Source organism: Tursiops truncatus, chromosome 15 (assembly GCF_011762595.2).
Source record: "Tursiops truncatus isolate mTurTru1 chromosome 15, mTurTru1.mat.Y, whole genome shotgun sequence".
NCBI classification, from domain to species: Eukaryota; Metazoa; Chordata; class Mammalia; order Artiodactyla; family Delphinidae; genus Tursiops; species Tursiops truncatus.
Window position 1 is genome coordinate 7,564,174 of NC_047048.1, and position 20,230 is coordinate 7,584,403.

The 20,230-nt window shown below is 53.0% G+C and overlaps 1 long non-coding RNA gene across 1 annotated transcript; it reads right to left on the minus strand.

The window, feature by feature from the left end:
• Positions 1-7,161: 7,161 nt before the first annotated feature.
• On the minus strand, positions 7,162-18,720 carry LOC141276463 (uncharacterized). Its single transcript, XR_012326000.1, has 3 exons — positions 16,331-18,720; positions 13,822-13,908; positions 7,162-13,124 (listed from the first exon to the last, which is right to left on the minus strand). It is a non-coding gene; the product is annotated as an uncharacterized lncRNA (long non-coding RNA).
• Positions 18,721-20,230: the final 1,510 nt, after the last annotated feature.

Below are 20,230 nucleotides of genomic sequence, written 5' to 3' on the forward strand. Positions count from 1 at the left end.
CCAAATCTGCTGCCCCAGCGGCCCCCAGCCTGAATGTCTCAAGGACAGACCCCACAGGCGTCAGCATCCTTAGATCAGGGGCTGCTGCTTGGAGGTGGGGAGGTGTAGACTGAGCACAGGCGGGCAGAGTGGGTGCCCACGTGCACACACAAAGGCCCTCAGTGCAAACAGAAGAACGTGGGCGGCGTGGGATGGGTCAAAGGGCAAGGGCCTGGCTCTGCCCGGGCCGTCACGGGCCAGTGCAGAACTCTGCAAGGTCACAACCTGAAATCAACCTGGCCTTCCTGGTCCTTCTAAAGGATGTTTGTCACAGTAGGAGTGTAGAGTTTCTTTTCTTTAACAGTTGATTAGCTGAACGTATAAGTTTTAAATATTCAGACGTACGATGCCTCCCTTTGTACCCTGGCCCTGGACCCTGCACTTTCCGGGGCAGGCCTGGGTTGGGGGCTGGCAGAGTCTGGAGTGACCCTGCCCCCAGGACTGGATGTCCAGGTGCTCCCAGGCCCATCTCAGAGCCACTGGGAGCAGAAGGGGTTCAGGAGGGAACCAACGTCCAAGGGGGGGCTCGTGCCAGCAGGGCGGACAGGCCAAGCCTGCGGGGTGTCGGACGGGGCCAGGGCACCAGGATTCGTGGACCTGGAGAGGTCAGGGGAGCTGTGCCCTGCACAGCCTCCCAGCGAGTGGTTCTAGAAGGAAGAGTGGAGTTCACGTCCACCAAGAGACCAAGGGACAGCACTGCCGGGCTGGGCAAGCGTGAGCAAAGGGCAGAGGTAGATGACAGCAGACAGAATTCCCGCAGGAGACTGAAGTAGACGCCAGGGGCCAGGTCTTGGAGGACCCTAAACACTGGAGGGGGAGAAGCTGACCCGGAGGGGATGGGCTGCCGTGGCCGGTTTTCACTGTCCGTCTGGCCTCTCCCCTCCGTCTGGATGGTAGATCGATCTTTCTGAAAAGCGAGCCTGGCAGCATCCCCCCTTGATCGTGAATCTGCAGTGGCTCCCTTGTTTCTGGTCCCCAGCCTGGGCTCTGCAACCTGGTACCACCATCCGGGCCTCTAGCCTCCTGGCTGCCGGCTGCAGAAGAGACCCACCACCTGGTCTCGTCTCTGTGCAGTCTGGGTGCTGGTGCCCCGCAAGGCCAGCACTTGGTGCTTGCAGGACGTGGGAGAGCAGGGGGTGCCTGGGGCGTCCGGCACTTACAGCCCCACCGGGAGCACAGCTCTTGGCTTTGGGCAAAGGCCTCAGACGCATCACCTCCTCTGACCCCTGCAGCCTGACAGCTGGGCTGTGTCCCTCTGGTCCTTGGTTCTGTCGTGACCATGAGCGTCTTTGTGCTGATGTGTGGAAACCCTAACCTGTTCAGCCTGCAGGTCCCAAGATGGATTCAGATGGTGGGGTGCGTTGCTCAGAGCGCCCCTAGGATCCATGACTGGGCTTCCAGGGCCAGGCACCCTCCTCTGCCTGAAACTGCCCCTCTCCCTGCAGCTCCTGGGGACGGGGTCCATGAGGGTCAGCCCAGTGCAGGGGATGGGCATCTCTGAGCTCCTAACTCCAGCCCTGCCTGCAGGGTCCACCCAGGGGGTTAAGGAGGGAGAATTGGCTCAGGCCGACCCCCTGGCCTCGCCTCCCCTCACTCCCTTCCCTGTCTCCTCCCCCAAGCCTGCTCTATTCCTCCAGCCAGCCTCAGGGCACACCCAGCCTCCCTCCAGGCAATGCCTCCTGCACACACTTCTCTCCTGTGCCCCAGTGTCCGGATCAAACCACGACAGGGACTGAGAGCTCTTTACTAACACCTTCCCTTCCAGACCCACCTCCCCCAGAATCCTGAGCAGCCCTAGTCTGCAGGACCCTCTTCTCCTCACCCTCCTGCCTAGCTGAGCCCAGGGAAGCAAGGATCTGAAGGGCACAGGCTCAGGCAGGGCCCCGGCTCGGGCCCCCCTTTCCGTGGGCGGGTCCCCAGGGTCTCCTGGGCAGGGCAGGTGTGGGACCTGGTTGCAGCTCCTGAACTCATACCCAGGGACCCCCGCCAGACCCCTTAGTCAGCCACCAGCCAAAGCAGAAATTCAGGATCCCCTTGGTCAGATGGTGACTCTGGCAAGTGCCCGGATGTGGTGGCCACAGTGAGCGTGGAGGGGACTCGGGCTGGGCTGATCTTCAGTAGCTCCCACTGGGGCAGCGAAACCTGTAGTTAAAATATCGAAACACCCCTGTGCTGACGGACCCAGCTCCTCACGTGCCCCCCACCATCCCACCCCTCCCGTAGCCTCCCCAGAATCTAGGACCCCGCTCCAGTGCTAGGAAGAGGACCTGTTCTGATGGGTGGGATCCTGTGCCATACGGATCATAAAATATTTTTAGCATCTCTCCCGACGCGGCAATGAGAAGCTGATGGCAAGAGCCAGGGCTGAGGGGGTACGCTTTGCCGCTGCTCGGGGCACATCCTGACCTCAGGCAGAAATTCACAGCTGACGTGCTGCCTTGGGATGGGGAGCCGGATGGAGGTGCTGGATGGTCATGGTCAAAAGCTGAGAAGTGGGCCAGAAGCCCTGGTGAGCCCAGGCTGGGGTTCCTCTCGGGCACTCCAATAGGACCCCACGTTTCCTGCTGCACCGCCTTGGGATTGGAACTCAAGAGAACATGGTGACCTGTTTCCTGGGACCAGGAGGGAATCAGGGTGAGGCTGGAAATTAATCAGACACTCGCCTGACCCCCAGGGGTTCAGAGGTCACCTGTATCTCTTTTCCCAGAATGCACTGGGTGAGGTTGGCCCCCTCCAGGCTGGGGGGAAGGGCACTTGGGGGCACATTCTTCTCGTCCTGCACTTGGCATGTCCCAAAGACACACAGGGGGTGATTCTCCTGCTGGATGGGCAGGAACTACCTAACTCTGGCCCTGGGCCCCAGCCAGAGGTGGTCCAGGTGCTACTGGGGTCCCCCAGCACAAGCCCTCACCTCCCTGGATCAACAAGACACCCTCACAGCTCCACCCCCCACCCCACGTCACTCACTCGGCTGTGATCCTCTTGTGGGCAGGGTCACACGTGCATCCCCAGTGCCCAGCTCTGGTCACTGCAGTGAGTCACGGGACATTCACAAAGGAGAGGGACTCCTTCCCAGACCCCAGAGGCAGTGACCGAGGTGGTGGGTAGGGGGCCAGGTGGGCATCCAAGACGGTCCTAGGTCAGACAGAAGCCTCCTCCCCACTGGCAATCCCACACCTGCAATCCCAACTATCTCGAGGTTTCTGGAGCACCTCTCTGCCAGACCTGTTTTATGGACTATAAAAAAAGAGAATTTCATGAGATTTGCAATTACGTGAATTCCAGGGAGATTTATTTCCAATGTTATTAATAAATTCTAATGCCACCTATAACTTTCAATTACCAGTTAATTAACATGCAGTTGGTGCATTGTAAAAGGCAAATTAAATACTTTCTCAGGCGGGGGCTGGTGAATCTAATGAGCCAGTGTGTCCCGAAGGAGCCAGCTGGGCTCACACGTCCTGGTCTCCCCCTCCCCCGTATTGATGGGTGTGTGACACATTGATGGGCAAGTGATAACCCGGCCTCAGTGTCCCCACAGAACCCGCCTCCGGAACTCTCATGGTATCTGGGGTTGAAGCTGGTTTTTATTCACATAAATACAACTTGAACCTAGAGTCTGTCATACAGAGTGAAGTAAGTCAGAAAGAGAAAGACAAATACCGTATGCTAACACATATATATGGAATTTAAGAAAAAAAAATGTCATGAAGAAACAAGGGGTAAGACAGGAATAAAGACAAAGACCTACTAGAGAATGGACTTGAGGATATGCGGGGGGGAAGGGTAAGCTGGGACAAAGCGAGAGAGTGGCATGGACATATATACACTACCACGTAAAATAGATAGCTAGTGGGAAGCAGCCGCATAGCACAGGGAGATCGGCTCGGTGCTTTGTGACCACCTGGAGGGGTGGGATAGGGAGGGTGGGAGGGAGGGAGACGCAAGAGGGAAGAGATATGGGGACATATGTATATGTATAACTGCTTCACTTTGTTATAAAGAGAAACTAACACACCATTGTAAAGCAATTATACTCCAACAAAGATGTTAAAAAAAATCAAGTGATAATTAGAATCAAGTCTGGCTCTTTGCTCCCACAGGCTGAGCGACCGGACCAGTTTCCCGAGGCTGCGTTAACAGGTTGCCAGAAACGTATCCTCCACGGTTCTGGAGGCTGGAATCTGAAATCAACGTGTCCGCGGGGTTGTGCGCCCTCCGACGTCTCCAGGGGAGAATCCATTTTTGCCTTTACCAGCTTCTAGTGGCCCCAGGCGTCCCTTTGGCTCCTGACTCCATCAATCCAACCTCTGTCCCTGTCTTCACGGCCTTCTCTCCTATGTCTGTCTTGTCGTCTATGTGTCTCTCATAAGGACGCTGGTCACTGGGTAATCCAGGATGATCTCTTCATCTCAAGATCCTTGACTTAATCCCATCCACAGAGACTCTCTTTCCAAATAGTGTCATGCTCAGAGGTTCCGCAATTGGGACTTGGACATACACTTGGGGGCCGTTCTTCAGTCTATGACAGTGACCTTGGGCAAGTCACATAACCTCTCGGGGCTTCCGTTTTCCTTGTCCAGCAAAGGGCTTCTTCACTGAACTAGTAAGAGCAGCTGCTGCCGCCGGTCAGGCGCCACGCCGAGCCCGTCATGTGCGTTGACTCATTCAGTCCCCACGCCAGCCCCAGGATTTGTCATCTTCATTTGTTGCAGGTGATCAAATCCAGGCACCAGGAGGTTAAGTGACTTGCCCCAGGTACCAAGTCGTGGGGCAAGGATTTGAACCCAGGCCACCTCACCTTGCAGCCTACACCCCCCTTTTTGTAATTGAGCTTTCTAAAATCAAGCAATAATTCACATGCCATTCAACTCCCCCGTTCCAAGCGTACAATTCAGGGGGTTTTAGTATATTCAGAGCTGTGCAACCATCGCCTAAAGAAATCCCGTAGCATTTAGTGATACCCCGCAGTCCTCCTGCCCCCCCCACCCTAGGCAACCACTGATCTACTTTCTGTCTCTATGGAGTTACCTGCTCTGGACATTTCATAGACATGGAATCAGACACTTTTGTGTTTCACGTAGTATGATGATTTCAAGGCTCATCCGTGTTGTGGCTGTATCAGGGCTTCATTTCTCTTTGTGGCAAAACAAGAACCTATATGCTTAACCGCTACAGTGACCTGTAAGGTCCCTGGCTGCTCTGAAAGCCCCTCTGTAGGACTGACACATTCCAGAAATCTCAGCCAAACCCTGAGGTTTGATCTGCGAAGATTCCATAGGACTTGGGGGCCAGAATCTCTCACCCTCTCTGCCCGAGGCACTGTCCTCTCTCTTTACCAGATTCCTGGCGCGGCAAGAACGCTGGTGGGGCCGGGCGCCAGTGGGTGAGCTGGAAGAGCAGCCGTCAGGCCCGGTCACTCCTGAAGTGCAGCTGCTCGGCCCTCACCTGGGGCAGAGCTTCCCGATCTTTCTCACGACACGGCTCACAGGGAACAGGATATTATTTGCACAGCACTCGGGGTAAACAGGCAGAGCTGCACCCAGCAACGTGCCCAGCCCGGGGTCTCTGGCTGTCCCGGCACCACCCTGGTAGCCTCCAAGGGCCGCCACCTGAGACTACCTGGAGCCCACCTGCAGCACAGGGCTGGGAAGCTGTGATCTCGGGCGTCAGGGCTCTCACCCAAAGGATGCTCCTGCTGCGTGTGAGGCGGGAGGAGATGCTGGCTCTTCAGGGGCCAGGCCTTCAGACTGTCCTCTGTCGCTGGTTGAGGAGGGGAAGGGAGGGCGCGAGAGGAAGGATGCCTGGACCTGGGCTCTACAGGCCTCGGTACCCGGGTCCTCAGGGAGAAGAGGAAGGGGGTGAGTGGTTAATTAAGCCTGGAGACCCAGGGCCACCAGCACTGCCTACAGCTGTGCCAAGTGGAAGGCCAAGGGCACCAGGCTGGGGCCCCTCACACTGACTGCGATAGGGGCTGCTTTGCTTATAAGCATGATGAACCCATTCCAAGTGCCTCCGAGAGTAACAGAGCTTATCGCAAGGCTTCAGGGACAGCAGGGGACCCAAAGGATAGGGGCGTGAACAGGGGCAGGCCCCAAGGGAATAGCACCGGATGTGAGTCAGCCCTGGGGACCTCTGCAGCGGGGGGGGGGGGAAGTTTGCCGATTCTCATGGCTCTGCCGCGTGTCCATCCCTCCTCTCACCACGATTTGTCGTCTGTCTCCAGCCTCAAGGCTTCTGCCTGCTCGTGGCTTCTACGTGTTCCCACCACGGCTTCTGCGTGTTCCCACCACGGCTTCTGCGTGTTCCCACCATGGCTTCTGCATCTTCCTACCACGGCTTCTGCATTTTCCCACTGTAGCTTGCCATGGCCTTTTTTTTTTTTTTTTTTTTGCGGTACGCGGGCCTCTCACTGTTGCGACCTCTCCCGTTGCGGAGCACAGGCTCCGGACGCGCAGGCTCAGCGGCCATGGCTCACGGGCCCAGCCGCTCCGCGGCAAGTGCGATCTTCCCAGATCAGGGCACGAACCCACGTCCCCTGCATCGGCAGGCGGACTCTCAAACACTGCGCCACCAGGGAAGCCCCTTGCCATGGCCTCTTGCTCACTCTCTTCTCACAGCAGGTGGCTTTGCGGTCACCCAACATTCAGCGTTGTTATCAAGCATCTTCACGGTCTCCACTCCAGGGCTCAGGCTCCCTGGCACCTCCCCAGAGGAGGACTCCTTCTCCTGCTCTTGGCAAATGAACTCAGGTCCAGGTCTCATCCCCTCCAGCCTGGGCACAGATACCTGACAGGGAAGGAGAACTCTGGGAACCTAAGGCCAGAACCCCAGAGAACGGGCAGTGTGGGCTTTGCTGCCTGTTGGTGGCAGAAGCTGCCTTCCCAGGAGGGGAGGGAATGCTTGGGGCCCCAAGCTGGGCTCCTCTGGGCCAACAGCGGAAGTCTCTGCTTTGTTTTACATCATAGTTGTATTCTCATCCCCGCCCTCCAGCTTTTCAAGGACCTTGATGACATCCATCCAGGTCCTCAGGATGTATCAGGAGTACATCACTCTCCACTTTCTCACCCCACCGTCCATGCCCCGCCCCCTCATGCTCCAACTACTCTGGCAGGCCCAGCTCATAACAGATCAGACGTGAAAGGACCTTGGCCTTAATTTTCCTTTGGCATCATGGCTATAAAAGGAGAATTTTGTTTTTTAAAAAAGGCAAAACCAAAAAGTGCATCTTAATTAGGGAAGATGTGCAGTGAGGCCAGACTGAGCCCTGCTGGGCACCAGCCCTCCACTGGGTGAGAACAAATGCTTTTAACGCAGTCCCGTTGCCAAGGTGATCACCGCATCTCAACTTACTGAGGTTGCATTGCAAATCTGTGGGGAAAGAACAGATTATTCAATAAATTATGCCAGGACATTTGCTTAGCTATTTGGAAAGAAATAAAATTAGCTTTTTCCTTCACACCATACTTCAATATAAATTCCAGAGGATTTAAAGAATTAGATGTAAAAAGGGAAATTATAAAAAAAACTAGAAGAAATTATAGACAAATATTTGATCTTGGGGTGACTAAAGACTTCTAAACATAAAAGCAGTGGAAAAAAGAATGAGATAGGCAGAATTTAATACATAAAATTTAAATCTCTTTGTGTTTTAGAGAACCTTTTAATTAAATTTATTGGGGAACTACAAATAAGGCTAAGACAGTTGCAACAAATATGACAAAGGGTCATATATAAAAAGCAATTACAGGACTTGCCTGGTGGTGCAGCGGTTAAGAATCTGTCTGCCAAGCAGGAGACACAGGTTTGAGCCCTGGTCTGGGAATATCCCACATGCTGCGGAGCAACTAAGCCTGTGCACCACAACTACTGAGTCCGCATGCCACAAATACTGAAGCCCGCACACCACAACTACTGAAGTCTGCGCTCCTAGAGCCTGTGTTCCGCAACAAGAGAAGCCACCACAGTGAGAAGCCCGCGCACCGCATCGAAGAGTAGCCCCCGCTCCCCGCAGCTAGAGAAAGCCCGTGCACAGCAACAGAGGCCCAACGCAGCCAAAAATAAATAATAAATAAACTTTAAAAAAAGCAATTACAAATAAATAAAAATGAATGTTCCAATAGAAAAATGGCTAAAAAGAAATGCACAAAAGAAGAAATTTTAAAAGGCAAGAAACATATTTTAAAATATTCACCTTTGCTGGTAATCAAAGAAATGCCCAGTGAAACACCAATGAGATTTTCCTCTCTCACCACTTATATTAAACATTGTACTGGAGATTCTACCCAGAGTAATTAGACTAGAAAAATACAGTCACCCAGATTGGTGATTGCTGGAAATTTGTCCATTTCATCTAGGTTATATAATTTCTGGCATACACTTATTCCTGGTATTCTCTTATAATCCTTTTTATTTCTGTAAAGTCAGTAATAATGTCCCCATTTTCATTTCTGATTTTAGTAATTTGAGTCTTCTCTCTTTTTTTCTTGGTCAGTCTACCGAAAGGCTTGTCAAATTTTCTGATCTTTTCAAAGAACCAAGCTTTGTGTTTTGTTTTTTCTCTGTTGTATTCCTATAAGGTAAAAATTTAGGTTATTGGTTTGAAACCTTTATTCTGTTTAAATATAGGCAATTAGAACTATAACACTCCCTCTCAGCACTGCTTTAGCTGCATCTCACATGTTTGGGTATATTGTGTTTTCATTTTTATTCATCTCAAAGTATTTTCTAATTTCCTTGTGATTTCTTCTTTGACCCATTAGTTATTTAAGAGTGTGTTAGTTAATTTCCACATATTATTCCACAAGTATACTTCTGCTATGGATTTCTAATTTCATTCTGTTGAGACAGGAGAACACATGCTGTATGATTTCATTCCTTTTAAATTTATTTAGTCTTGTTTTATGGCCTAACATATGATTCCAACTGCAGATTCCAACATATGATTCCACGTGCACTTGAGAAGAATATGGGTTCTGATGTTGCTTGGAGTGCTCTGTAGTTGTCTGTTTAGGTTCAGTTGGTTACGAGTGTTGTTCCTTTAATTCTTTAGACCTGGTTTCCTTTAGTTCTTTGCACATATTTATAACAGTGTATTTAAAGACTTTGTCTAGGCCTTCCCTGGTGGCGCAGTGGTTAAGAATCCACCTGCCAATTCAGGGGACACGGGTTTGAGCCCTGGTTCAAGAAGATCCCACATGCCGCGGAGCAGCTAAGCCCGTGCGCCACAATGACTAGAGCCTGTGCTCTAGAGCCTGCGAGCCACAACTACTGAGCCCGCGTGCCACAACTACTGAAGCTTCGCGCCTACAGCCCGTGCTCCACAACAAGAGAAGCCACCGCAGTGAGAAGTCTGCGCACCGGAACAGAGATTAACCCCCGCTCATCGCAACTAGAGAAAGCCCGTGCGCAGCAACGAAGACCCAAAGCAGTCAAAACTAAATAAAAATAAGTAAAGAAATAAATAAATAAAAGAAATGCAACAAAAATATTAAAAATTTTAAAAAATAAATAAAGTCTTTGTCTAGTAAGTCCAGTGTTTAGGCTTCCTCAGGAACAGTTTCCTGTGAATGGGCCATACCTTCCTGTGTCTTTGCAGGTCTCATGAATTTTTGTTGAAAACTGGACATTTAAAAGAATATGATGAGGCAAATCTGGAAATCAGATCTCCCCCCTCCCATGCAACACCATTTGCCAAGGGTTTGTTTTTATTATTGCTGCTACCGTTTATTTCTTCAGTGACTTTCCTGAACTAATTCTGCAAAATCTGCCTTCTTTGCTGTGTTTGGCCACTGAAGTTTCTGCTCAGTTAGCTTAGTGGTCAGCTAATGATTAGATAGAGATTTCCTTAAACCCTTCAAACCAGTAAGTCTTCCAGCCTTTGTTGAGGGGCTTTGTATATGTGATGGGGCATACCTTCAATGCTCTAGCCTTAGCTTTCACTTCCTGATTGTGCAGAGCCTCAAGGTCAGCCAGAGGTGAGAAATTAGGTCCGTCACAGGTCTTTCCTGGGTGTGTGCAGAGTTATGCACGTGCATATGGCCTTCAAGCAACCCAAGAATATGTTGGAGCTTTTCAAAGCCCCCTACGGACATCTCATTTGCCAGCTTTTCCTTTTAATATTTTCTTTAGCCCCAACTGGTGCCACTTCAGGCAGCTACAAAATTAAACAATTGCAGCTGATTGTTTTTTTGTGGTACGCGGGCCTCTCTCACCGCTATGGCTCCTCCCGTTGCGGAGCACAGGCTCCAGACGCGCAGGCTCAGCGGCCGTGGCTCACGGGCCCAGCCGCTCCGCAAAATGTGAGATCCTCCCGGACCGGGGCACGAACCCACGACCCCTGCATCAGCAGGCGGACTCCCAACCACCGCGCCACCAGGGAAGCCCGCAGCTGATTGTTTTTGACAAAGGCCCTGGAGCTAGGGCACACAGAGCAAAGACTGAGGTCAAATAAAAGACAATCCCTGAGAACGCAGCTTTTCAGGGAGCTGCCCGACAGGTCAAACAGTGACAATTCTCTGGCCGTGGGGTTTTGGGGAAGCTCCAAACCTTTTCTTTCCCTTCTAGTAGCTGCTGGGCTACTGGTTTTCACAACCACCATAGTTGTGAGGCTGTTGCTTTTCAAAACCTACAGTGGAGCTGTGAAAAGGGAAATGGGAATAAGGCAAGTTCACACTTCACAAAGCTTGCTGTTCTGACTGGGATTTGGCCATATAAGGTAAAAAAAACAAAGCAAAATAAAACACTGCTCAAGTGTTGAAAGCCTTTGGTTAATTTCTAGAGCCATGAAAAAGTTGATTTTGACAGGTTTTGCCAGCATTTTCATTGCTTTTATAAAGTAGCGTATTTTTGGAAGTCCTTACTCTGTCGTTCCGGAAGTGCTTCCCTCCCACCTGTTTGTGTACAGAAAATATTACAGGAACACAGCCATGCCCATTCATTTATGTATTATCTATAGCTGCTTTCACACTACAATGAAGATCTGAGTAGTTGCAACAGAAACCATATGGCCGGCAAAGCCTAAAATATGTACTATCTGGCCCTTACAGAAAAAGTTTGCCAACCCCTTCGGTAAGGCAAGAAAACGATAGAAAGATTGGAGGAAACAAATTGCTGCTCTTCACACTGAAGAGATTTTTGCATTAAAAGTTGCTTTTTTAAATTTGTGAACAACTTGTGAGCATTAGTAAGTGAGTTTAACAAGGTCACTGAATGTGTTATACCAAACCCAATTATAGGACTTCCTGGATCCAGCTAAGAGAGTGTGAGCACACTCCACCTTACCTCTCCCACGGATGAGAATTAAAAAGCTTGGACAGAATACATAAAGCCGCTATCTGAGGACTCTGGAAAGTCAATCCTAAGAAGTGGACTGGGGAGGGAAATCCAAATGCAAAGGATGACTGGAATAGCTGTGAGTTTTCTGGCTTGTTTGTTTGTTTTTCTCCTGGGTTAAACTTTAGCATAACCCAAATCCTGGAAGTGAAGTGAAGTGAATGAAAACAGAATAAGCTCTAAGAAAAACTCTGTCTTCTGGCAGGAGAACCAGGAATGGGGCATCTTGCAAGACTGAGAGCCTGGTGGGTGGGGGTGTGGTGATCCCAGTATTTTTCTTTCACTTTTAACTGTCTCTGTCCTGAGACAAGCCCCTGTTAGGAATCCACATTCCTGGGGTTCCAGTAGACCCACATGCACCTAAAACTCTGAGAGAAAAAAATTCCTTCTGATCAGAGAACCTAGGCACCTTCAGGCAGTGTCTTGTATGCCTCCTAATTTACTGTCTGGGGTAGCCATCATTGTTACTCCCATTTTCTTGGTGAAGAAACTGAGGCTCAGAGAGGTTAAGTAGCTTGCCCAGGGTCACCCAGCAGTGAAGTGGCAGAGTTAGTATTCTCACCCTCCCTGCCTCCTTAGTGTACCTGTGAGCTCTAGCACCTGGCTCAGTGCCTGGCACAGTGCCGGGCAGACAGTGAGCGCCCCGTGAGATGGGTCCATCTCCGCTCACTGGCTCCAATGCAAGGCCTGGCTCAGAGCGTCCGTTGACCCGTGTCCGCTTCTCGAACCTGTGCACACACAAAGGAGACCAGCCCCCAGCCTCCCTGGCCGACGAGGAGAGGCCTTGAACTCCACTCTGGATCAGCCGTTCTCAATGCAGATGAACTGCCGTTGATGTTCTTTGCACATAATTTTCAGCGAGACAGAATCATTTGGAAAGCCGTAAATACACATTCAGATGCACATGATGGATAATAAACTCGGCTCCAACGAGTCACTTGAGCCCCCATAAATCTTGGCTGCATTTTCTTCCCTGGTGCCCGTAAATCAGGCCCTATCTCTGCCTCGTCTCTGTCATCCTGCCGGCCCCTACCTGCCATGCATCATGATGCAGGTGGAGCGCCTGGCACCTGGCCTCACACGCTGCCCTCATGCCCCGCGTGTATCCCGCTGCTCCCCCGAGGGACCCAGGCGTCTGGCCCATTTCGGGCGTCCTTTGTGCTTTTCTGAACAGCAGTCACCCTGCACATCACGGTTTACACAAGCCTCAAGGGGTTTTCACAACATGCAATTTTTTAAAAGCAGGCTGTAGCTGTTCTCTGCCTCTCCCTCTCCTGGGCTTGTGCCTCTGTGGGCTATTGTTAATAAGCTGACAATGCGAGGGGCTGGGAACACCTCACAGGGTCTGGCGTTGGGCACAGTGGTTCTAGAGATTTCAGCCAAGTCCCTTTTCTGGGCCTCAGTGGGCTCATTTGTGAGATGGAAACAATAATCCCTATTCCCCAGGATTGTGTTATTCAGGGTAACAATGCACAGGCAACCAGCATTAGAGGAAGCCTCAAACCCCAGTTTGTGCATAGCCCAACACGAAGTTTAATTTTTGCTGCAAAGTCCGATGTGGAGGTCTTCTTCCATCTCATAGCTTCATTATCTGGAACGTGAGGCCCTCCAAGATTGCCACAGCGGGAGAAGAGAGACGTGGAGACACATTGGCTCATAACAGCTTCAGCCCAGAAGGGATGTGGGTCACCTCCGCTCACATCCTATTGGCCAGAACGAGTCACGTGGCCCCAGGCTAATCGCAAAGGACGCTGGGAAACAGAGAAGCACATGGCTGATTGGTGAGCATTTACATTCCTGCCAGAGTGGTTGAAAATGCTTAATTAAACACAATTCACAAGAGACAGCAAGGAAGGGCTCTAGTAGAAGCTCAAGATGTCAGAGGGGAATCTAGATCAGTATTGGCTGATGGGGGATTTGCATCCAGCCCTCTTCCAAAATGGTGTGTGTTGGTCCCTGTTCATGGATAAAGCATTTGTCGTCATGCCTTCCTTGGGGCCTGGTTGTGAAGGACGCAGAGCCAGGTTCCTAATAGGTGCTCAGGAAGTGGGACTCACCCAAGGTCACGCAGTTTTCCGTGATACACTGCATGCTCCCTGCGAGCCAAGCTCTCTCCCCTCACGTTCCCACCACCCGCTCCTCCTAGCAGCACTTAGCAGCTCCTACTCTTTCCCAACCCCTGGTTTCTCCCAGCCTCCATTGCGGCTTCAGGCTCCCATTACTCAAGAGGATGGCTCCCACCCACAGCTGGGCCCCACCTACAGGAAGCCCTCTGTGATTTCCCTGGCTCTTGTGTTTGGGGAGAGGGTAGGTGGTTCTCTGAACTGTGGCTGAATAGGGAGGAGGTGATCTGGCATATGAGGGTCTTCTGTGTCTCAGAGCCCGCCCGCCCACTGAACAGCCTCCCACAGCTGGGCCATGTGATTTCACAGCTGGAACTCCTCATACCTTCTGTCCCCCTTCCTCATGCATAGAAGCAGCAGGTCATGGTAAGGCTTGGAAGCAGGAAGTCCAGGAGGCCAGGGCCTGGTGCAGCTGGAGGAAACAGACTGATTTGGTGCCCTCTGCTATCAGGGTGGGAGGTTGGAGACCCCGAGGGCCGCTCTCCCATGGCTGGAGACAGCTGGGCTAGAAAGAATCAGCCTAAGCTGTAAGGGCAGATGCCCCGTGTTCCAATCCTTGCCCGGCTACTAACTGAGCATGTGGCCTAAGCTGATGCTTTCTTTCCTGGGCCTCAGCTTGCTCATCTGTAAAATGGGAATCTGTATTCATTCTATCCAGCTTACAAGATCAGCTACAAAACACTTGAGAACAGGGTTCAGGGTGGGGGTGGGCATGGGGGTGGAAGGTGGGGAGCCAGGGAACCTCTGCTGGGGTCTTAAATCCTGCCTGGGACCAGCTCTGGGCCAGGGCAGCCACTCAGTTCCTCTGGACCCAGGTGGAGCCCAATGGTGAGCACTGGACCAGAGGGACTGTTTCTCCTCTCTCCTTCCTCCCAGCCCAATGATGAAATCTGCTGCTTATTCCTAGTGGAATTCTCTTTTTCCATCTCCCATCCTCAAAATCACCCCATAAAACACCAAAAATAAACACTGTGCCTGGCTTTCATTTGGGGAGGGTTTGCCTGTCCCCTTTAATTACTTCTTACCATGACATACCAGCCTTTCATCTTTGCGTGCCCGGGTTGGTGACCCTAAGAGGCAGGCCAAAGGCAGTGCAACTGGACCTCTTTGGTCAAATGAGGACTCAATACTTAGAATGCTGGGGTAAGCACGGGGGACTGCCTGGGCTAGGCAGCCAACGCTGAACAGACGAGGAGACGTTGAACCTGGGTTTAGAAGGATCAGTAGAAGTTTGTCAGGTGGAGAAAGTTGAGGGAGAGCATTCCCAGCAGAGCCAACAGTATGTGCAAAGGGATAGAGAGAGGAACGGAATGGAATGTTTTAGGAAGAAGTAGAAGTTCAGTGAGGCTGGATATTAGGGTGCCCAAGGGAGGAGAGGGCGCCCCAGAGTTGCCAGGAGAGCTGGGTTGCATAGCCCTTGAATGCCAGGCTAAGGAGCCTGGACTTTATCCTAAGGGCCACGAGGAGCCGAGGAGGACTGTAAGTGAGGTGGGGACACCCCCGGACACCTGGCCACCAGGGTCAGCCTTTGTGACACAGCTGCTTCTTGTGTCAATGGAAGGTTGGGGGCTGGCAGGGTGACCCGTCTCCTCCCCAAACTCAACTTCCCTGGAGGAGGAAGTCTTGAAAGAATCTAAGAGGAGCCTCCACATAAAATGACTCTCTTAAAAAGTCAACATTTCTGTGATTTTGTAGAAATTAATCAGGAACACATGTGTTCTATTTTTCATAAATCGCGAGGGATCAAAAGGGAAGGAAAAATCTCTTAGGGTAAAAGATGACATGAGATCCACCACCCGCTGAAAGACTCCACACCACTGCCTCGCAGCCTGGGGCTTTCCTTCCACCCGGCATCCCCCGTGCACCCCGGTGGACGTGGGCCCCAGGCTGGTGTGGGACACAGAGGGATCTCAGACGCAGCCCAGACGCTGAGGTGCTCCCAGGAGGGAGGGAGCGCCAGCCAGTGAGGGGCCAGGGCAGTCGCTGTGTGTGACGGGTGCTGGAAGAGGAAGCCTGGCACTGGGGGAACCCAGAGGAAGCCTCCAGCCCAGCTGATGGAGGGACCAGAAGAAGGGACACTTAGAGAACAGATGAGAGAGGTGGGAACAGATGAGGACTGCCCTGAATGCACTGCTAAAGAATCTAGATTGTCCCCTGCATTTTTCCCCACTGCTGTCTGAGGACTGGGGTGTGATGGGAAGGGTCCTGGGCTTGGGGACAGAAGCTCCATTCAGCCTCCCTCTTACAGTGGGACCTATCCCAGACCTGGAACCTCAGTGTTCTCCTCTGTCAAATGGGTATAATAATGAGGTGTACCTCCCCCAGGGGAGCTGTGCAGAGCCGTGGACAGGCGGGTGCTCACTCAGGCCTCTGTCACCCTGGTCTCACCCTTGCTGGCCTCACCTGTCCTCTGTGGGGACCACGGTCAAGGACAGAAGAGGTGAGGAAGCAGTTTCTCAGGCCTCCACCCCGCCGATGCCCTGTGTCCAAAGCCCAGTGGTTCCACAGCAAAGAAGAGGGGCCCAGGCCTCCCGGGGTCCCAACATCCCTGCGTCCATCCTGGGTGGAGCCCGACCAGGGGGCCTGCCCGAGACCCCGTAGGCCCCTCGTTCTTCAGCCCCCAGATCAGGGGCTTCCTCCCTCCCCACCTCCCTCTCCACTCCAGGCCCCCCCAACCCTGGGCTGAGCGGCACCCAGTCCGCCCCTGCTGTGGGCGCCGTGCCAGCCCTGTGGACGGGCGCTGAGATAATCCGGCTAGACAGGCTGCCACCTTGGCACGTCCTGGGGCGCCCGGGGCCGCGGGGAGCCTCAAAAGGAAAGTTAATGTCTCTTACCAGCAATTAGAGGACATTATTTCAGTAGAAATCTTGTTTTATATCCTCCCCATCCTTGTTTTTCAATCCCCAGCCTTTGATTTCTTTCTTCTTCGGGGATTCTCAGAAAGGCACTTGAGAGCCTGGGCCGCACACCCGGGCCTAGGGAGCGCCAGGGCCTCCCCTGTGGAGACCCTGGGGTCTCCCAGCGTGGCTGGCGGCCCGTCGGCAGCCGGGGCTGTACTCCCAGGTGGGCAGTCGTGGGTGGGCCTCTGGCTGGCTGGCTTTTCTGCTGCCCGACGCGGGTGACTCCGGGGCCCAGGCCTGGCCAAGGTCATGGCGTCAGGGGGTGGCACGATGCTGAGGGGGAATCCAGGATGGGAGGGGCCCAGAGGCCTTCTGGGTGAAGGCCAGCACCCTTCCTCTCTCCTTGGGGAGACCGCCTCACATCTGTACCCTTCATGTCGCCCCAGTGCCTCAGACAAGGTCCCTACTCTGCAGCCTGGAGCTCAAAGCCCTGCAGATTCACGCCTGCCAGCTCCCCTGGTCTGGTCCGCCCCTCCACCCCCCATCCCCCTCTGCAGCTGCCCAGGATGCCTGGCTTGACCCAGAGTGGGGCCGAGCAGCTGTGGCCTGGGGTCCCTTGCACAGCCCGGGCCTGGAATCAACAGCCTTTTCTTTCTCTACCTGGCCAGCTCCAGCACCTTCTTCCAGGTTCAGCCCTGCCTCACCTCCTCCGAAATCCTGACTCGGAGTCCACCTCCCAGAATGTTTGGTGCCCCCGGCCCTTAGCACAGGCCTCTGCCCTGATCCTGTCAAACTATGCATGGGCCGGCTGCCCTAGGAGCTCCTCGAATCCAGGGAGCAGGTTTGCTTTAGCCCTAAGTCCCTAAATGGGCTTCAGCCAGCTTCTGCTCGAGTGGATGGGTTGTGCTTAACCCACAGAATGCCCTGGAAGGGACACTGCTAGTTCCAGTCCCGGCCTTTAAGGAGACTGGCCGCTTCTGCTTCTTCCCTCTTAGAAAACCCCCTCTTGGAATCTAGCCATCACGGTCAAGCGTGTGGAGAAGCCACATTCAGGTTAACAGCAGCAGCTAAAGTCCCAGCCAACTTCCCACATCAGCTGCCTGTGACGTGAATGAGCCCCTGGGTGGCTGCAGCCCAAACGAACATCACTTGCAGAAGAACCTCCAAGCTGAGCACAGTCAACTCACAGGATCGCGAGATTTAGCAAGATTGTTTCTGTTTTAAACGACCAAATTTTGGAGCACTCTGTTGCAGCAACAAGTAACTAAAATGTATAGTATACATGTTTACCAGATGTGTATGCGTTTCTAAGTATTTAACTACTATTTTTCAAAAGATTAACCATTCTACACTACAGAACAGGAGTCCAAGAACTACAGAAAACAGCCAGCTGCCTGTTTTTGTGCCACCTGCAAGGAAAGAATGGTTTTTACTTTTAAAAAAAAATGTTACTTATTTAATTATTTTTGGCTGTGTTGGGTCTTCGTTGCTGTGCGTGGGCTTTCTCTAGTCAAGGTGAGCAAGGGCTACTCTTCAATGCAGTGCGTGGGCTTCTCATTGCGGTGGCTTCTCTTTGTTGCGCTCTAGGTGTGTGGGCTCAGTAGTTGCGGCATGTGGGCCCAGTAGTTGTGGCTCACGGGCTCTAGAGCGCAGGCTCAGCAGTTGTGGCGCACGGGCTTAGTTGCTCCGTGGCATGTGGGATCTTCCCAGACTGGGGCTCGAACCCGTGTCCCCTGCATTGGCAGGTGGATTCTTAACCACTGTGCCACCAGGGAAGTCCTGGTTTTCACATTTATAAGTGGCTTGAAAATCAAAAGAAGGATGTGATTCGGTGACTGGTGCATGAAGATTATATGAAATTGAAATTTCAGTACGTAAAGTGGGATTGGAGCACAGGTATGCGTCATTTGTGTACGTATGATCCTTGGTTGTTTTTGCACAGTGGCCAACTTCTGTGGTCGTGGCAGAGACCAAACGGCTGCAGAGCCTGAAAGATCTACTGTCTGGTCCTTTCCAGGAAGCTTACCAATCCCTGCTGGAGGACATTAAATGAGCATCATCATTTTGAACTTCAAACACAGCATCAAAAGATTTGTATGTGTTTCTAAGCATTTATTTCCTTGGTCCACTAAGTATTAAAAAAAGAAAAATTGTGGACTTTTTGGCTTATTTATTTGTTTATTTGAAAGTTCGAAGAAGTATAAAAATGGTCAAAGAGAGTACAAAAATTTAACAAATTATGGGAGGAATGCTGAGAAAGCGTTCGAGGAGAGGTCAAAATGAAACTTTCCGATGATGGGGAGCAATGGAGGGTTTTGAAGAAAGGGATTAAAAATTGAAAAGAGGTCCCAGCTGGACAGGGTCACCCGCTAAGGCTTTGGAAGCATCCGGGCAGACTGCCTCCTCCTTCCCCTCCCCCACCTCCCCCCCACATCCTGCCCTGGCCAGTGCTTCAGGCCTCATGCCTCTCTCTGGGAGGCGTCACAACAGCTGTCCCCCTCCTCGTCCCCTGCCTGCCTTCCTGCCCTCCACCAGCGCCCCTGCAGGCCTTTGAGTCAGCCATCAACCCCGCCCCTACCATAGCTCCCCCTACACAAAGCCTTCCCCCACCTGCAGGCCAGCATTCACCCGCTTCTCTGTGCTCATCCTTCTAAGATCCCACCTGCCGTATCACACCATTGAGACCCACTTATTGTCCTTCTGCTTCCTGTCCTTCTCCAGAGCAAATGGCTGGATCCCAGGGGAGGTATCAGAGCCCAGCTACTGAATAAAGGAGCTCTGCAGCCCTTACTGAGCGGTGAGGGTCAGAAGCCCCAAGGATGCTGAGTGGGCCGAACAGTGTAGATTTCCGTGATGCGGCACCCCCACCCCACGCCCAGCCTGTTGGGACCAGGGATGTGGAGAGATCAGGGCCTCCAACCGGTGGGCACCTTCAGGGTCACGCCTGAGCTGCCCCACCCTTGCCTGGCCTCTGGCAGGGCCTCGGGCCGGGCAGGAGTGGCTGACAGAGCCACCTCCCTTTCACAAGCCAGAAGCTGACAGCCGGGTTCGGGAGAACAAGAAGCCCATTCAGGGCGCAGGGCCAGGCGGGCCTGCTTTCAGGTGCATGATCTCACCTTTTGGAAACACAGAGGGCCCGCCAGGGGACCTCCTAAAGCCTTTGATGACCCATGTGCGGGACACAAATCACAGGCCCCGGGGCCTCCAGGGCCTGGCCGACACTTCGCTCCATGGACTCACATTCCCGTCCAGAAAGGGGCGCGGATGGGTGGGGCCGCGGGCTGCACAGGAAGGCAGCAGGGTGTCCACTCTGACGGCAAGTCCAGGCCTGACTGGGGCCCAGGCCCCGAAGAGCGCCCAGAGCAGAGGTGGCCCAGGCCCCTAGGCCCTACTCCCTGGGACCCGGCAGCACGTTCGTTCACTCTGGTTGGTCGACTTTGACCAAGCTGACTGGTGACACCAGGCAGACACATACCACCCCAAACCGGTGGCCATAACACACCGGGCCCAGCTGGGGGCTGGAGCTAGAGGGACTTTGGGTCCGGACTTTGTCCCCTGATGGCCACCAGCCCTCTGCAGGGGAGGGACCAGCCAGGGGGAGCAGCTGGCTCCCTCTTGGGTGGAGAATTCCCTGGCCGGCAGCTCATGGGAGGCCCGACTTTTCTGTGAGCTCATAGGGCATGGCCCGGGAGCCAAAAGTGACCCAGAAGCAATGGAACTCAGATGGCCACAGAAGCCACTGCCCTCTGTCCCCCTGGCACAGTTACTTGGCTCCATCTGCAAAGACGGGACAGTGGCCTCCGGCTTCTCCAAGTGCCCGCAGGACAGGATACCAGGACAGGGCACGCACACCTCTCCCTGTGCCCAGCCTCGTGTCCAGCAGTGGCTTCTGTC